The sequence below is a fragment of the Lactuca saligna genome, chromosome 1 (genome assembly GCF_052625555.1).
Source record: "Lactuca saligna cultivar CGN05327 chromosome 1, ASM5262555v1, whole genome shotgun sequence".
NCBI classification, from domain to species: domain Eukaryota; kingdom Viridiplantae; phylum Streptophyta; class Magnoliopsida; order Asterales; family Asteraceae; genus Lactuca; species Lactuca saligna.
The window spans coordinates 32,500,709-32,520,833 of NC_136417.1; the positions used below are offsets into that span (position 1 = coordinate 32,500,709).

Sequence of the window (20,125 nt, forward strand, 5' to 3'; positions counted from 1 at the left end):
CAGAAAAATATAAAGAAAATATGTTGGACCGAAATTACAAATATAAACATAACTAATTTATTTACTTGAATAAAAATAAAAAAATTACAAAAATTATAACGTATAAGAATTGTAATATACTCTAATATATTAATACACTTTACAATTTTTGAAAAAAGGTAAATAAAAATTAAAAATACAAAAAGTAATAACAAATCATCGGAATACAAATTACAAAAAAAATTAAAAAGATGATTTTTGAAATATAATATGAAATAAAAAATGAAAAAAATACATAATATACTCTATATATACACTAAAAAAATAGAAAACAAAAGGCAAAAATGTTCAAAGAAAAAAAAAATCAAATTGTTGAAAAATAAAAATAAATAAAGTATATATAAAAAAATGTATGTGTTATATATATATATATATATATATATATATATATATATATATATATATATATATATATATATATATATATATATAACGAAAATAAATAAAGAATATAAAAAACGAAAAATAAAGTTAAAAAACCATGTGGTGTACTTTTTTACTGTTCTTAACTATGATTCAACTTATTATTATTCACAAAAATGATGCTGGAATTTCATAAAGAATGGATTGTATTGTGACTAGCTAACTAGCATTTCTGATTATTTTTCATTCATGTAATTTAACCATCGGCTTGTTTGGTAATGAGCGTTTAAGAGCACTTGATAGATTCTGCTTTTAACTTTTGACGAAACGCTCAAGTTTAAACAAAAAGTTTCATTTGACAATACGAACGGTTAGGTTTTAGTTTAAACAAAACGCTCCAAATTTAAAAGCTACTTCATGTAGCGTTTAACAAAACGCTACTGAGCTTTTGAAATCAATTTTCATAATTGCCCTGTAAATATACTTATATATTTATTTATTTTTACATAATTGTCCTTTTATGTAACTTTACATATATTCAAAAGCTTCCAGCTATTTTTGTTAAATATTAAAATAAAAAATAAAAGCTACAGCTTCCTGCTACTAGTTACCCGTTACCAGCTACCCGCTTTCCGTTACCCACTTCCCGCAACTCGCTTCCTGCTTTCAGCTAACAACTATTTTTATCAAACACGCCCCAACTAATATTCATTGATTAAATGCAATACACTACTCTAAATTCTAATAGTTTTGAATTTATTCCACTTACAAAATTGATATCGATGGAAATGCTAATTATAACCAATAATTCACACCCTTCAGAATGTTTAATGTGTATAATATGAATTTGCAATGACACCAAAATCGTAGACACAAACAATACTATTATTTGTGCATGTTAGTAAGACTCAAAATAGGCCAAGGTTCTAAATTAATGTATTCCATGCACTACTTTTAGATTTATAAATTTGATTATATATCAACCAGCTTTCTGACATCACAGAGTGTAATCATTCATGAAAAGTATAGTCATGACAAGAAAAAGTGTCGAACTCTTGGAGAACGATATTGGGGAACGATATTGAATTAATATTAAATTCTTTTATTATAGATTATACTAGAAACGAGTCACTTCAAGTACTTTGGTTTAGATTGAATTACATCTCAAAATAATGGTTAATTACTTTAGTGCAAGTGATTATTCATTCATTATTCATTGATTCCTAATATGACTACTAATCCTAATGAAATCTAAAGACTCTTAATTTCGTCATCATGCCATTAATTATCCTTAAATCCATTGTTGAGTGCGTATTTCAACAAGATTTGATCTTTATTAATCATAATGATAATAGGAATTAAATCACACATAGAATGATCATCTAATACATGCACACACAATAAAGTTCATTACTTTATTAACCTAACCCTAGATCTTGATCCGATTCTAGCCATAATTACCAATTGTCATGGACAATTATGATTCAAATTAACAAAGTTAGAATGATCTTCTAAACTCTATTAATTCAACAATAGGCAATAAAGTAATGATTTTTAACATATATGGATCTTCAATCAACCTTGAAAAAATAAATTAAAAAATAACAAATTATCCAAATAGCAATTTGATCCAAAATCTCAATGATTCATCCAATTTAAACACAAAGTAAGGGTCTAGAGCCATAAATTATAAATTTAAAATAGTAGAAAAATAATTGGATTACTAATCATGATTATGATAGAAACCCGAATGATATCCCTCATGAACCAGCTATTGAATCCGTCAGATCTTCGCTCCATATCAGCTTAACGGTATTCCGGCCGCCTTCTAAACCCTCCAAACAGTAGCTCTGAGGTTTCTTGTTGCCCTACTCGAAGTGGATTGTAAGATCTATCATCAGGGTGAATTTTCGAATCAATTTATAGATTTCAACAACAGTACGACGCGGTAAGGGCTTTGCCACGATGCGGGAAGCGGGATTTCATAGTGTACACGAATTCGTAATCTGGAAAAAATTGTTGATTTTTTCTTTTTTTGAAGGGATGCGACGTGCTTTTTCACTGTTTCGATTATCTGTCATGTGACAACCCAAAAATTTCTTTTCTGTACAACCACTCACTTCAACAGAAGTCAAAATAGTGCCTGCTAACTTTCAAGCTTTTTGGAATAAGTTTGAGTGTTTTAAAGTTAGTGCTTCAGAAGATATCATGAGAGAGGATACCCTAGGGTTTATTATGTAGCAATAAGTGCCCAAAACTTCAAGAGTTTGGAGTTTACGGTCCAAAATGGTATTGGCACCGTAAACCCTAAAGACTATATAAGTGAGACTTAGATATTTTTATCACTTTTTCACATTTACAAGACTAGAGCCATTTCTCTCTCAAGTATCATCCTATTTTTCTTCAAGATCTTCAACTTGTAAGTATTTCTAAGCCCTAATAAGTTGATATCTACCTTAATCTAGTGATCTAACATGATTTCATCTGTGAAATCATTCCAAAAGTATAGATCTTCAAGTTTCACCAAGAACACACACTAGTGTTCTTGGACTTTTTGCACCTTTTCAAGCTTCTACCTTGTAAGTGCTTCTATCCTAGAGTATTATAAGCCTTCTTACACTTCTAAACATCAAGAAAACACCCAAGAAAGCCATGATCAAAGGTGTTTACGGTCCAAGATGTTCTTGGACCATAAACCCTAAAAAGGGTGCTAAAATGTCCCTATTCTCTTGCCAAACCTTGGAAACAAACCTAGAACTTTCCTTTGATGTGTTTAGCACATGAAAAACCACCAAAATGTCCCATTTATATGTGTTTACGGTTTGGGGATCTCCCAAAACCGTAAACACCCCAAGGTGTGTTTTGATGCCCCATATTTCTTCCTTAATCCTAGAAACTAGCCTAGACATTTACCTTGAAGTGTTTATGACTTGAAAACATCATTTGACCATAAACAATTTGGGTTTACTACCGTAAACCTAAAGACAAATGGTCCAAAAACCGTAAACCCCATAAAGGGGTGATATGTTTCCCTAATCACTTCCTAAGGCTAAGACTTGAAGTTAGGCTACTTCAAAATGACTTCTAGGACTTCAAATCACAAAATGGTCAAAGTACCATGAGTTTACGGCCGTAAACTCATGGGTTTACAACCGTAAACTCAATTGGAGTTGGTCTCAAAACCGTAAACACCACAAAATGCCTTTTCACTTCTCTTTGTTGAATCACATGTGATTCCAACACTTAACCAAGGTGTTTCCTAGTCCCGGAAGGTGTTTCCTTTCATATAGTTGTTTATAAACACTATATTCATGTCAATATGTGTCCCTATATGTTATTTAGGACTTGTTGTGTCTCGGGACCTCATTCGTGGAACTTCTCATCCGTACGCGCATACCCGTTTGAATCACCCACATCAGGTGAGTTCATACCCCGTAATGAATCTTTTAACTATTTTAATTGTGTTAAGGGGGGGGGATACAGGTTGAACACAATGATAATTATGTAAATGTTTGTTGTTAAACATCTTTCAAAATGTTACTTATGTTATTTATAAGTTGTCAAAACATTTCAAAACTCTTTTAAAAGTTATGTTACTGTATAGTTATACAAAACTCTATTTTTAAAGTACAAGCATAACTTAGTAGATAAATGAGTCTTTTCAGTAACAGTCCAGGTAGAACATTAGTAAACTATTATAGGTATAGTTTAGGAGAATGTTATTCATTACTTCTAGTACAATGAACCACCCAAAGAAACAGTACCATAACAGAACAAACAGTGAAGAGAATCAAACAATACAATAACAGAACAAACAGTGAAAAGAATCAAACATTACCAAAACGGAACATAACAAACAGGGTAAGTTGCAATAGTATGAGAACACACAAACATGATCTAATTATATCAATGAATCACTAACGCATTAGTGATAGTTATATTGGGTATACATGATCATATAACTTTAATGTGAATACACGGCTTGCAAGGAATTGTTGGGGTCGCGTTTGGTTCCCTAAATCTCTTTACATTGAGAGCGTTTAGTAGGGGTTCTAGCTTTCACATTATGACCGTAATAAAACAAATATGTTTTTAGGTTATTAGTACATCCGCATGTCATTATAAACGACCTCTGTGTACTTACTTTTCCCATTACTTTCATAAAGTGTCAGTACCACTTGAAAGTTGATCTATTTTCTAGTCAATATAGATATAAACTAGGGAGAATATACATTACATTTGACAAAGGAACAATCGGGTTTAACACAGATCGGAAGATTGACTTGGTAGAAGGCTACGATTAAAGGTTAGGATCATAATGCTAACTTTATGATTCCTTAATGTATACACTATAGGATACATATATACTAATAGATTCCGACAGCTAATAGGATGTGTGCTCTTCGCTTCACTTCCTGTTCCCGTTGGATGTGGTCTTGGAACGAGGTCACTCAATCTATTATCTACCCGAATCTATATATATATATATATATATATATATATATATATATATATATATATATTTATGCTTAGTATCCATTAGGTCATCATAAGGGTACCAGTTATGGATCAGGTTATAGGACACAGAGTCAACGCACAACTTTTTTAGTACAAAACTTAATTTTCAAAGTCAGTACTTTTGGTATACAAAACTAGAGATTTCCCAGATAAGGGCTTAATCCATTTTATTAAGCCAGTACAGTTTTAGAGACTTTAGGTGAGTAACTCTACAACACCTTAGTTTATACACCATGTTTATATATAAAACTAATACCCAATAGATAGTTAACAGTGTGTTTTCCACCTCACTTCCTGTTCCCGTTGGATTGTGGGCGTAGGGCATATTCACTCAATTAACTTTCTACCAGGTATCAGATTATATATAGCAGTATAAACAAAACTATTATAAAAGTAGTCACCGTAGTCATTATTTTACTATAAGAAATATTGGTTTTCTTAAAGAAATTTTCATCAGATATAAAGGAACCATTACAAATAACTCCATGAGTAATATATGACAACGATCTAACAACCAATGGAATGTGTGCTATCCGCCTTACTTTATGTTCCCCGTTGGGTTGTGAGTTTGGGGTGGATGCGCACAATCGATTGTTTGTTTACTCTGAGTATATATAACTTGTACCCACTTAGTACGCATAGAAAGGATTGTAGTGTCATCTTACTTAACTTTCATTCAAGTAGGAAATATAGGATTTTCTAGAGGAACATGCGAACTTTTCAAAACAGAACTTACAACTTACATCACTTTTACATATATATTTTCCACAACGCTTTACAGCTTACTCACATCACTAAAATCTTATGAACTCACCAGCTTAATTGTTGATCAACTCTTTCAAATAACTTGTATTCTCAGGAGACTATTAGACAGGTGCTCGTGCTGGGGATTCAGAAGATGGAGCATTGCAGCTTCAAGTCTTGTTTTGTTATTTGTTTATGACTTCTATGTTTTGTGAACACACACATTGTAAACACTTTCTTTCTAAATGAAATGGTTGTTCATTACTTGCTTACCATATACATATCTCGTGATACTTGACATGACGTCCTCCACCCCTGAACGTTTCCGCCGTTCCGGTTTTGGGGTGTGACATGTCATTGTTCATCATTTTCAACTCCATTCTATTCCGTTTACATCCTAACTATGATTTTACCTATAATTATCCATTTCAAAGCATACTAAGTATCATATATATGTTTAAATAAAACAATTTAGTTAAATATATAAAGATAATGGCCTAAAATATATAGTTAAATAAGGTCATATCATAAATCTCCGTGAAGTTTATTAGAAAACTAAAAATTAATCATATTTAATGATAAAAAAACATTTCCATTATTATGTGTGTGTGTGTAAATGAGAGCTAAATACTGTATTGTAACGATTTTGGAGTATCGGTGTAACGTCCCCCACTGGCGTATTTCACGATATTGTTCGCTTTGGGCACCTGACACGAAAACGTTTCAGTGAGTACCCATATTGGAATTTTTCTCGTCCGAGCACGCTTGTCCGTTGAGCTCTTATGGGATCTGTTGCCCTCACGACTTTAAAACATCTTGTAACATGAAATGTATCCACAACTATTATAAGGAATGTTTAGTTCTCATTCCCAACCAATGTGATATTAGGTGTATGTAGCCACCCACATCCACCCTCTTTATAGGGTTCAACGTCCTTGTCGAACACATAGTGTACCGCTCGATATTTATGAGGTACTTATTTTAAATTATGGTTATTTAAATGATATGAGTTGGCCTTGAAATCATTGGATCTATTCTTATTAGGGTTAGGGTGTGCAGTATGTGTGGCGTACTACCTTATGTATGTTGGGTGTACTGTTGTAGACTGGACGCGGGTGCCATGCACGTATGAGCTACGTACAAAGGAGTACACACAACGTACATCTCCAGACCCAAAACCCTAATATTTAAGGTTTGAGCACTATTTAAAAAACATTATGCCCTAAGGATCTTCTCTATTAGACTCCCTATTGTCCCTAAACAGCCTCCACAAAACCCTAGCCCCATTGTTGAGTGTTCTTGTGCTTGAAAGGTCATTTGAGTGTATTTTGGTGTGTTTGTCCCTTTTTCAAGGAAGAGAAGGTTAGAGCAAGGTGGGGTTCAAGGAGAAGCTTGTAGATCCAGATTATTTGCTCAATTTCTAGCTTGTATAAGGTATAAAGTCTTGATCTTGATCTTTAGAAACTTAGATCTCCATGTTTTAGATTTTGGACCCTTTTTGGTCCCATTGATGAGCTCTTGTGGATTATGTTCGTTTCTGAAGCTTAGAGTTGCTACTCTTGGTGTTCTTTGGGTCCTAGAGTCACAAAGTTGCCACCTTTGAAGCTTTTATCCAACCATGCATGAGTAATGACCATTTTTATGGAAGTAGAATGTTATATTTCGAGTTTGGGCCCAACTGGGTAATGCAAAGCAACCAGTTGTTGACTTTATGGGTTAAGATGTTGTATGTGACTCAGATCTATGATTGGGAGTATTAGACTTAAGTGGTTAAGAGTTTATTGAAGAAATGGCTTAATGGGTGAGTACGCTAGGCGTACAATCTCATACACATAGTGTACAAGCCATGCAACAAGTACGATTGGCGTACAACTGAGTACACCTCACGTACTTAGGAAGTTAGGCTTGGCGCTGTTTGGGCCATTTTCTTGGACTTTGTTGCTTTGGGTCTTTTGGGCCATCTGGAGTTAAGTGTTTGTATTAAAGAATTTTTAGTGGGCTTTAAGGCAAGGCCCATTTGAGGATTTGGGCCCAATTTGGAAAATTAGGCCATAAGTGGGCCTTTGTGGATCTTTTGGTTTTAGGCCTTTTTGGTTTATGTATTTGGGCCTTAGTTTTGCATCAAGCTAGGCCAGGAGTAAAATGGTCATTTGACCCTAAGTATATATTATTGATTATGGTGTGGAACCCAAGTGTTGATTGGATGTTATTTTGTTATGTTAACTCGGGGAGTCATAGGGCAGCAACTAGGGATTTCTTTTAGTGAGATTCAGCATTTGAGGTGAGTTTCCTCGTGAGGTTTAGCGGGTCTAAGGAACCAATGTCAGCCCTTACTGATTATGTTAGGATGCTAGGAGTCTGCGTGACCCTTGCATGTGTTATGTGCTGCTATGTATACCGGGTGGGGCTCAATGCCAGGTAAGGCCTGATGACTGCAACATATGCTAGTGTTTATGATTATTATATGTGTTAGCAGGATTATGTGATATTGATTGTATGTGTATAGCGGGTGAGGCCTGAGAATAACATATATGTATACCGAGTGGGGCTCGATGCCGGACAGGGGCCTAATATATGATTTATCATGTATGATATGGGGTAGTTTGGGGAACTCATTAAGCTTTGTGCTTATGGTTTTCAGTTTATGTTTCAGGTACTTCCAATGGCAAGGGGAAGAGCTCGGGGTGACTGCATTGCACACACCATATGGATTATATTTATGGGACACACTTTGATTTTCTTGATGTTTGACATACTTATTTTATTTGGCTTGTATGAACAATAATTTGAATATTGTTTTGGCTTGAATGAAAAATGAAAATTTTAGGTCATTTTTTTGGGATGTTTCATATAGGCCCGTTCCCTAGCTCTGATATCATTTATAGCATCCTCCTCTGGCATGTATCATCATAGTGTCCACTTTGGGCTCCTACCATAAAAACTTTCTAGTGGGTTACCCATCATGGAATTGCTCATGCTCGGGCTTGTTTAAATGAATAGTATTCATAGGATCTATTGCCCTCATGAATTTAAAACTTTGATAGGGAAGGTATCCACATCCTTATAATGAATGCTTTGTTTTCCTTCCCAACCGATATGGGATCAGATGCAGGTAGCCATACACCTTTACCTTCCCCTTTATAGGGTTCAATGTCTCTGTCGAATACATCGACCCATGCCCTAGCTATGATACCATTTATAACATCCCCACTGGAACATATCATAATATTATCCGCTTTAGGCACCCGACATGAAAACTTCCCACTGGATCAACCATCCTGGAATTAATCTCGCTCTGTCTCTCTTAACCATAGAGTTCTTATGGGATCCATTGCCCTCATTGCTTTAAAACACATTGCAACAGGGAAGGTATCCAGACCCCTATAAGGAATGCTTAGTTATCCTTCCCAACCAATATGGGATCAGGTCTAGGTAGCTACCTAACAAGGATGACACATACAAAGAAGATTACCATGATCCTTATGCAAGGATGACACATACATATCGAGAAGTGGTCCAATTTTTTTTTAATGTGAGTGGCTACTTGCACCTAATCCCACATTGGCTGGGAAGGAGAGAACTAAACATTTCTTATAGAGAGTTTGGATAGCTTCCCTGTCACAACATGTTTTAAAATCATGAGGACAACAAATCTCATAAGAAATATGCGATTAAGCTTGCCTAGGCGAGTGTACTTCCAAGATGGCGACCCACTGGGAAGTTTTCATGTCGGGAGCCTAAATCGAACAATATTGTGATATGTGCTAAAGGGGGATGTTATAAATGATATAAGAGATAGGGTACATGCAACATGTTCTACAGAGCCGTCGAGCTCTATAAACATGGATGGCTACTTGCGTCTGATCCCACATCAACTAGGAAGGATGACTAAATATTCCTTGTAAAGAGTGTGAACGCCTTCAATGTCACAACATGTATTAAAAACGCGAGCAAAATAGAACCCATAAGAACTCTACAATTAAGCGTGCCCAAGTGAAAGCATTTATAGGATGGATAACCCGCAGTGAAGTTTTAGTATTGGGATCCCAAAGTAGACATACAATATTGTGATACATGACAGAGAGGATGTTATAGTCAGATTGAAACAATTGACTATTCTGATGAGAATTAAAACTTTCTAAAATAAAAAGATTTGTTTATGGATAATATTTGATTTGAATTTTCATAATAACCAGTTATTATTTTGATCTGACACTCTAAAAAACTCTCACACGTTAACTAATTCTTATATATATATATATATATATATATATATATATATATATATATATATATATATATATATATATATATATATATATATATATATATATTCTTCCCTGCCGCGAAACTTAACCACCTCTTTAACAAAATCAGATTTATAAACCATCTACCAAACGCCACCATATTCATTATATCTATAATTCTCTGACGTTGCTATGGTGAAACAACGATAACTTGTCTCCATCTCTTTCTCTTTGATCTCCAAGGAAACACAACTAGATATACATCATATTCCACCACCATTGCTCTACCACCGGTGCTCAAGGAGATGAAGCTAGACACGATGACCTTTAGATCCTATCGTATCTTTTATATATATATATATATATATATATATATATATATATATATGTGTGTGTGTGTGTGTGTGTGTGTATGTGTGTGTGTGATGCTTATTGATCTTATGTGTGCCATACATTAAGATCATGAAATGCCTAAATGAAATAAGGTGTATAATAAGTTGTGAATGTAGCTTTTTCTATATTAGAATATGAATGTTGTATTTTGAGCTATGTATCTTCTATTTTTAAGTTGTGAATGTTGTATTTTAAATTGTTAATATTGTATTTTTAAGCTTTGAATGTATATTTTTTGTATTAAGTTGTAATAATTTTATTTTGGGATAGTGACTAAAGTGTAACCTATTTTTTATTTGTATATTTTTCCATAGAACTTATCTGAACCGTTCAAAAAACATCCTTATGACCTGCAATCATATGCTTAGCCGATTTCTGGCGTATTTGACAACTCCGACGAGGCTCCGGTCATCTTTTCCAGCGAGCCTCCGACGTTCATGATTTTTCCGGCATAGATGAACACACATACATACACATCAGATCTGTTTCAGATTCAAGGTTCTTATTCTTTCTTTCTTTCTTCTCTTTTCTCATGAAATCAAGAACTCCAATACATACACTTTTGGAGGTCGAGCACAAACATATACATAGATCTGAAAATGGACTTCAGAAAAGAAGGAAGAGAGAAGTGTATGTATTTTGTTCCAAAATCGAGCATGGACACATACACTGATATGAAAATCACTCCAAACCTTGAATATCATTTGATTTTTGGAAAGAAGTTGCCATCTTTCGTAATCGAGCATGACACATACACAAATATGAAACACACTCCTGAAATCGAAAAATACACCAAGTTCGGTTTGCAGGTTGTTCATCAGCTTCGAGTTCAGGTTGTTCATCGACTTCAGTTTTCGAGTTCATGTTGTTTATCAACTTTGATTTTTGATTTCTAGGATTTTAGAAATCATTCCAAGAACAAGAACACGAACCTAGGGTTCGATTTCAGGTTGCATTCCTTGCTTTCAAAACTCAAACAAGAATAATTGATTTCAAATACCTAAATCTGATGTGTGTGTTCTTGTGTTTTTTATTTGAAAATTTAAATATGGTGTTATGTGTGTGTGTATGTTCTTGAATTGTTGATCTGAAAATTAAAACCTTGTTGTGTGTTACAACTTTTAGGAAAAATCATGTTGGCTGCAGATTCACTAGAAAAGATGACCAGAGTCTCACCGACTAAACCCACACTAACCGATCATAAAGATAAAATAGGGACAAAAACAAGTTTAATGGGCAAATGTGGATAAAAAAAAATCAATGACTAAATGCTTACAAATCAAAAAATACAACAGCATTTTAAGTCATTATCCATTTTATTTTTGTAATTGTATATCTTTTATATGTATAAATATGTATGAATTAATTTCTTAATTTGTTTTTTTCATTAAACTAAAAGTGATGTATGGATTAATGTATTAAACAATGAATGGGTGTATAGACGAATATATTAGAGTTTAAAATAACAATTTTGCATGTACATATCAAAATAGACTAAAAAAAGGGATTTTAACTATTTAAATCATATATGTCCATTTTTTTAAAAAAATGCTAAGATTAGTTACATCGGTTCACCTTTAATGTAACTTATTTGAATATGTTAGGAAATCGGACGATACTTGTCAAAAATCAAAACAGATCTGATGCCACTTGCCAAATTCTGATGACCCTTAGATAATAAATGATGTGAAAAACAAACGATAATAAAAGCACACAAATATACAATATTCACGTGGTTCGGTCAAGTCCACGAGTAGAAGGAAAATATTCTTAATTTCTTATTATTAGAGTTTTCAAATAGATATTATAAGTACAATCAACAGAGATTTGACCTACTTACTAAAAATAACAGCACATACACACACACAAACACACACACACACACACACACACATATATATATATATATATATATATATATATATATATATATATATATATATATATATATATATGAGCTATATGAAAGGTATTATAGAGGTGCTCAATATTCGGTTTTTAAACCGATCCGGAATATGGTAGTCGTACACAAAATCAGTATTCTTCCTAACTGGTTTGGATTTTTACAGCTTTCCCGTAAAATGTGTGAATCGATGTAATAAATTTGATTTCTTTTTCACTTATTCCTACAAATTTTTTGGCTTCAGTTCGCAACCGGTTCATTTATCCGGTTTCCAACATCTAAAATGTGACTGGTTATAAATGAGGTTAATAAAATTCATTCTCCTATTTGCCTTAGACGAGGTGTTAAGGTCCCATAAAAACTTGGTTTGTTAGACTGCACGGTGTGGGTGCGGTCCAAGACCGCACTTCGTGCCACATAGGACGGGAACACCGCCCCCAGACCGCGGTCTGGTGCGGTCCTCCAAAGCCGTATGTTTTGATTGGTTGAGGAAGGATTGATCCGTTGAGCATTTAAACTTTTTTTTCCTATATGTATACATATCAACTTATTTTTTTTTTTTCACAACACAATCTCCTCTCTCTCTTAATTTTTTTTTTTTTTTTTAAAAATCACCACCCTCTCAAATTTTTTTTTACGTAGTTTGTTTTAGTTATTTTATTTATGTTTTTTAAGTTTCTAGGATTATTTAAATGTCATGTGTGTGATTTTTTTTAATAACGTAATGTACTGTTTTTTTTTTAATTTTCAAATAATGAAAAATTATGTTTTTTTTTAAATAGAAGTTATATTAAATTAAAATAGTTAAAAAAAAAGAAGTTTTATTATATTAAAATACTTTAAAAAAAAAAAAAAAAAAAAATGAAAAGTGTGGCACCACACCCTTGGTGTAGCAAGAAACCACACTTGAGTGGTAAAAAGTGGTAAAAAGTGATATGACGCGTATGTTGTGGGAGAGGAAGTTCGATTTCGATGACACCACTCCCTCCAACCTTATGAATCCTGCTTTAGATGATTAAGATTTTTTTTGTAATAAATAAACTATAGATTATGATTTTGATGAGCTACCTCGATATGTCTAATGAGGTGACGTATGATTGAACAACCAAAAAGTACTCACCAGTTGGATGTTGCTGTCCAAGTCTTTTAGAAACCCAAATATTATTAAACAAATATTTAGCACGCATCTCCACTTTTGGTCAAGATTTAAACACAAACTCCAAGTCAAAAGGAAGAATAGAAGAATAAACATATGCCTCAAAGACAATTATCATCATCAATGCTCATAATAAAAGTTTATAAACTACAAATGTATAAAATGTATAATATGACTGAGTCCAATTCTGGAAGCAATGTATTTATTGGCATAAGAACTTGCTATACATATTACTAAGTGCAAATCTCTACATACCTATTCTCTAGTAATGACGAAAACAAAAGTTTCATCTATTTGAATCTTCTAATACATCAAATTTTTATGGAATATAAAAATTGGGATGGTGTGGATATTGTTTAGACTTTAGATTGTATACAAATACAGCTCAAGAGGGATAGACAAGGAAAGAGGGCATGAGTTGGGAAAGAACGGTGAAAGATTAGAAACAACACTGCCTCAATTTGCTACAGTTTTAGGTCCAAGACACGTAGAGTAGCCAAGAGTTTAATAGTGTTGGAGAGTCTTGCAAGGTCAAGAAAAGGTCTTACAAGGTCAAGAAAAAAAATAAAATAAAGTTATTTTTTTATTTTTATTTATATTTCAAGTTTTAGGTAAAAGCTCAAGTAAGGATAACACCATATCTGACATTAGAAAACCGCGACCACCTCCTTCACCACCATCACGGTGGCACCTCTATCATGGCATTGGTGATGCTTGAAAGTTGCTTTCTTCCATCTTTTATAGGTCGATGCATAACTTGAGTACCTCCTCCTACACATAAAGTAAAGCCAATAATACTTTTATAAGCAGAACAAGAGTTAAAAGACATGTGAACCCACAATTCAATGTCATCATATTGGATGTTGAAACACAGATATTATAGTACGATCAAGATAAAGATAGGATTTTCTTTGTCTCAAGAAAATATAACATTTTGATTGGATACATTATCTGGTAAAAGTTACAACTAATAACCATTACTTCCAGATTACCTTTTAACAAAAGATAAAAAGGTATGATCATAATCTTCCATAGTTGCTAACTAATTGAGAAATACACGAATCTAAACTGAAATCTTACAAAAAAAAATCATCTTTTTCATAATAACTACTATAGGAAGCGTTCTACTTATGATTTTTGTAGTTAATGGAAGTGTTCATAAATTTTAATATTAAATCATAACTATAATCAGTTTATCATTTATAGATGTTTTAGGTTTGATGTCAAAGAATGTGGAAAAATAATAGAAGAAAGGGTTTAATTTATACCTTGCAAAAGTCTTTGTGTTGGATTCATTGCTCATAACATTCATTATTCGAGAGAGAGAAAGATGATCGATCAGATGAATATAGAGAAGAGGGGTGGCCGGATGGGGTTGTTTTATAGGTGGGTGGGAGGGGATTAGGGGAACCCTGGTTATAACAGATTTATGAACACGTTCGCTAAAGAATTTAATTTAAATATTTGGAGATTATTTTGTCATTAATATATATATATATATATATATATATATATATATATATATATATATATATATATAGACGTATTTTCCAATATTACCCTTCACAGTCATCTTCCACAATCCACCACTAATCATACACCATCATCACCCAATCGACCATCACCATCATTAAACCAAGAAAATTCTAAAGTACCAATGTGTAACATAAACAAAATTAAACTTTATTAAAGCGAAGCACATAGAGTTGCATTTGGTGACCTTCGTGTTCTATACGTTCCCTCAAGTTCTCAACATGTAAATATCTTTAATACTAGCATATACCCTTTTCGTTATTTCTAGCTTTTCATTCTGGTTTTAATGTGCATATGAATTATCAAGATAAAACTAGTATACATTTATATTCCATATGTATTTTGCTATACGGTTACAATTTAGGCCAATGACTTGTTAGGTCGGGTCCGATTGTATGTTGACTAATTTCCTTAATTGTTAATGTGACAAAGATCATAAGTAAAAAAATTATAAATCGAAAGAATAAGGCAAAACAGAAGGGTTAGCTTTAGATGTTACAAAATGAAAGTAGAAATACTTGAAAAATATAAATCATGAAATAGATTTGAGTTAAAAGTATATATATAACTTTTTCTATAAAGTTTTCCTGATTAAATATGATAATTATTTGAACATATATAATAACATTGAAATGATTTTCTAGGAGACAACTCTATGATAAGACTAATGATAGTCCCTATTCTAGTTTGTTTGTTTCTTCATTTTTTTCCATAAACTTAATGTTCTATATAAGATTTGGGTTATTGTTATATATATTTGAATTGAACAGGGGTTTTTCTAATAACAACTCAAATTACGTACTCTATAATGACAATTTTACCTACTTGTTAATTTCTTTAGCCTTTTAGACAAATTTGTTAGTTTGTGAATTGGTGTTTTTCCAAAAAATCAAGATGCTCATTAGTATTTATGTTGTACATTTGGTCACATGTAGATTGGTTAATGACAAGACCTCACTAACATTATGATCCAAAAAGATTTGGAATCATTTTATACTTTGTCATTTTGATAAGTACATGTAAAAATGCGAAAGAACGTATTTTTCCTAAAAGGTGTAAATGTATGGTTAGTAAGATTTATAAAAAGTCTCACTGGAATAGTTTGTAAATGAGAAATCTCTCTTTATTACAAACTGTAAAGTTTTGTTGTTAATGGTGTTGTTAATGGAATAAGGGTTATGTGCACTAAATAACAATTTAGTTTTGGCAAACTCTCATTTTAGGTAATGCACTTTTATTCACATAGTAATATATATTTATTTTCATCTGTTTTAACATTGTACCTTTGTCACTTTATGTAATATAGAATATATCTAATATTTTATCATTTTGAAAAATAAGAAAATATTGCTTAAAATGGATAGGAATAAAGAAATCAACTTGAAATATTATTTTATTTGTATAATTTAACCTTATAAGAAGTTTGTTTTGTAGTAAGAAAATTAAGTATAAAAACTTCAAGTCTTGTGGGTAGTGATGGTACTATGGATAAAAAAACAAAAAGACCTGCCAATATTCTCTTAGGATAATATTAATTTCCTCTTTTTGAAAAAGATTGTGAAGTGGGTCACCTTATATAAGTTTCACAAAATGGTAATACCAACATAACGAATACTATTTAAAACTCAATAAGTGTCGTGTGAAAGAAGGTAAAAAAAATGGTCACTTTTAACGACAACGCTTTATAATATTTAACAGAAATCGTTAATGTTTGTTAGGGTGAGAAAACTATTGGAAGTCGAAGTTTATTTCATAAAGCATTCGTAGTTAACACCGTACATATAAAAATATTCCTAAAATGACCACATATTAATTTACTATATCTTGAAAAAAAACGTTTTTTAAAAGTTAATATAATAACAATGATGTTTGCGTATTCTCGGTCATAAACATTTGTAGCTCGGGTTTTCAAGCGGCAACATCATTTAACTTAGGTTAGTTTAAAGATAAATTTTCAGAAAATTATTAATATTTTGAAATTCTTTTAATAAAGTTTTAATTTTTTTTAATAGAAAAGTCACGAATATTTAACTTTTTAAATAGAAAAGCCTAAAAAACCGATTAATTTATTCACTTTAGCATTATTTAACATGTTCAATAGGTCATGAGACAAAATCATAAATTTTTCCAAAATAATAAGACTTTTCTATAGATTTCGTTAAATTTTTTATGTAACGTATAAATGTATTTTTACGTATTTATATATATATTTTTACGTATTTATATATATATTTTTTATGTTTTTATACGTATATGTTTACGTATTTATATGTATTTTTAAATGTATAAGCATATTATATATATATATATATATATATATATATATATATATTTATTTATTTATATGTATTTTTAAGTATTTTACATATTTTTTTGTTATTTTTTATATATTACATATTTATATGCATTTTATGTATTTATGTATTTAAAAAAAAGGTTATATAGATGTTTATTTGTTTTTATGTATTTTTTATGTGAAAACATATTTTTATGTATTTTAAATGTGAAAACATATTTTTTATGTTCTACATAAAAAACTTTTAAAAAATACATAAATACGTAAAAATACATATAAATACGTAACACATAAAAAACACTTAAAAATATGTAAAATATTTAAAAATACATATAAATACATAAAAAAATCCGTTTATACATTTAAAATACATAGAAATACATATAAATATATAATACATCAAAAAAATAACACATAAAAATATGAACAATACTTAAAAATACATAAAAATACGTATATATATATAATACATAAAAATACGTAAACATATACATATATAAACTTAAAATATATATATATATATATATATATATATATATATATATATATATATATATATATATATATAAAAATACATAAAATACGTAAAAAATATGTTTATACATTACATACAAAGTTTGAAAAACTTTGCAGAAAAGTCTCATTATTTTGAAAAAATTAACGATTTGATCTCGTTAACTGCTGGGCGAGCTAAAAAGGGCTAAAGTGAAAATAAGCCAGATTTTAGGCTTTTCTATACAAAAAGTTAAATAGTCGAGACTTTTCTGTTCAAAAAGAAAATTAAAACTTTATTTGTTTTTTTTCCAAAATATTAACATTTCACTGAAGATTTGTCAAATTTAAAATGGAAATAAAAAGACTAAACAATCACCTTAGAAGTTGATTCACTTTATAGTTTGTGCATCATTATCAAGATTATTTGTTTTGAAATCAATAACAGATAAATTGTGAGTAACAAATAGAGTTTTTGGCAATGTAGCACAATCAAGTTTGGAGAATTTACACATTTAGTCACTCAAATATTTTTTGTGCTCAATTAGTTGCTAAAGTTACAATTTACGTAGGCCAGGTTAGCTTCCACATACTATCCACTTAACTAAAAATGGAAGCAATACGACACTTTAATCATTCTTCCCGTCATCAGTCCCGGTTAAGAGAACTAGGGTTTACTTGGCTTATTCTCTTTTCGAACTCAAGCAACAACAATATTCCGTTTAGGTAGTCACGACATCGATTTTCTCCTAATCGAAAATGTAACACCCGGTTCTTGGTATGTATTTAAATCCAATTAATTTCATGTTTTGCTCAGGGACTCGACGAGTTGGAGGCCCAACTCGTCGAGTAGACTCGATGTTGACCAGGAGGTTTAGGGACCTACTCAACGAGTCGGGAGACTAAATTGACGAGTAGGAGCTGTCTGAATTAAACCCTAATATTTAGGGTTTGCACCTTATTTAAACAACTTATCTCATCCCAAGCCAGCCTCCATCGTCCCTCTCACTTCCAGAAAGCCTTATCTCGAAACCTTAGAGCTTGTTGAGTGTTCTTGAGCCATTTTTGAGAATTTAGAGTTGTTTGAAGCTTGAAGGAAGAAGTGGGAGCTTGGGGGTTCTTGAAGAAGCCAGTGGATCCATAGATTTTGCTCCATTTCCAGCTTATTTAAGGTAAAAAGCTTGAACATTGACTTATCATTTGATAGATCTTCTTTAAGACATGGATCTTGCCATTTTTGAGACATTTCTAAGCCACCTTTGGGTTTAGATCATATTGTGGAGTGTTAGCTTTTGATCTAGAACCATTGAGGGTTCCTATGACATAAAGGTGCTAACTTTATGGCCATGGGAGTTCCATGCATCATATAAACCCCATTTTAAGGCCTTTTTAGCCAAATACCCCATGCATGAACGTCAAGTTTGAAGCTTTACGTATAATATGGACCCTAAGAGGTCAGATCTACGGTTTGGATGCATTAAGACCGATTAAAATTGACTGTATAGTTTTGGAAAAAGAAGGACTCAGCGATTCGGATCGCAGTTTCCCCCAAACGTCTTCGGGAAATGGTCTTTGGTTGAGTTGAAGGAAAACTCAGCCTGTTAGGTTTGTTATGGACTTGAAGATCGAAGGACTCGACGAGTTCAAGGTAATGTCCCAACCACATGAAGACGGACTCGACGAGTTCAAGGAGAACTCGGCAAGTCATAGACTAAACACTTTCATACGGATGAAGATGAACTCAATGAGTTCAAGGATAAACTCGGTGAGTCAGTTGAAGAAGGTCCCGATGTTATTGAAGGTGAAATCGTCAAGCTCTTACTAGACTCGACGAGTATGGACGGGGTTGTATCATTTTGTGTACGTGGGGACTCGACAAGTTGGTGGACCAACTCGGCGAGTCTAGTCAACCAGATGCTGACTTTGACTAAAGTTGACTTTGAACAAGGTTTTGACCTTGACTTTGACTTGGGCTTGAGTTGACCCTACAAGGTTTTAAGCATTCTAACACTCCTAAGGTGTGCATGCACCCTAGAAACCTTGTATCTATGTTTTCTCTATTATACATGCAAACTTTCATTTTTCCAAGGTTTCATCCTAACTAGCATACCATGAACTATATGTAATACAAAAATCTAGTAGAATGACATACCTTTTCTTATAGTTTGATTCCTTATGCCTTTAAGAGCCTAGCACCCCAAGTATAATGCCTCAAATGCTTCACACAACACCACCAACAAAGGGAATGACTTGAGAGAAGAATCATTGCACTTAAAATTTGATCTAATGATTTTAGTAATGATTAAACAAAATTTTTTGGATCGTATTTTGGATGTTACATACACCATCCCACCATCATCCATATCTTAGGCTATACAAAATGCATCATATGTGTTTATGGAGTAAGAATGTGCCACATCATTCTACCTTCAAGTTACTAG

At 32.2% G+C, this 20,125-nt stretch overlaps 1 long non-coding RNA gene and 1 pseudogene across 1 annotated transcript; one reads left to right on the plus strand and one right to left on the minus strand.

The window, feature by feature from the left end:
- The first annotated feature begins 9,093 nt into the window (after positions 1 to 9,093).
- Positions 9,094 to 9,190, plus strand: LOC145027901 (U6 spliceosomal RNA; annotated as a pseudogene).
- A 4,358-nt stretch (positions 9,191 to 13,548) lies between these two features.
- LOC144997019 (uncharacterized) lies at positions 13,549 to 14,773 on the minus strand. The gene is made up of 2 exons (XR_013659693.1): positions 14,632 to 14,773; positions 13,549 to 14,134 (listed from the first exon to the last, which is right to left on the minus strand). It is a non-coding gene; the product is annotated as an uncharacterized LOC144997019 (long non-coding RNA).
- Positions 14,774 to 20,125: the final 5,352 nt, after the last annotated feature.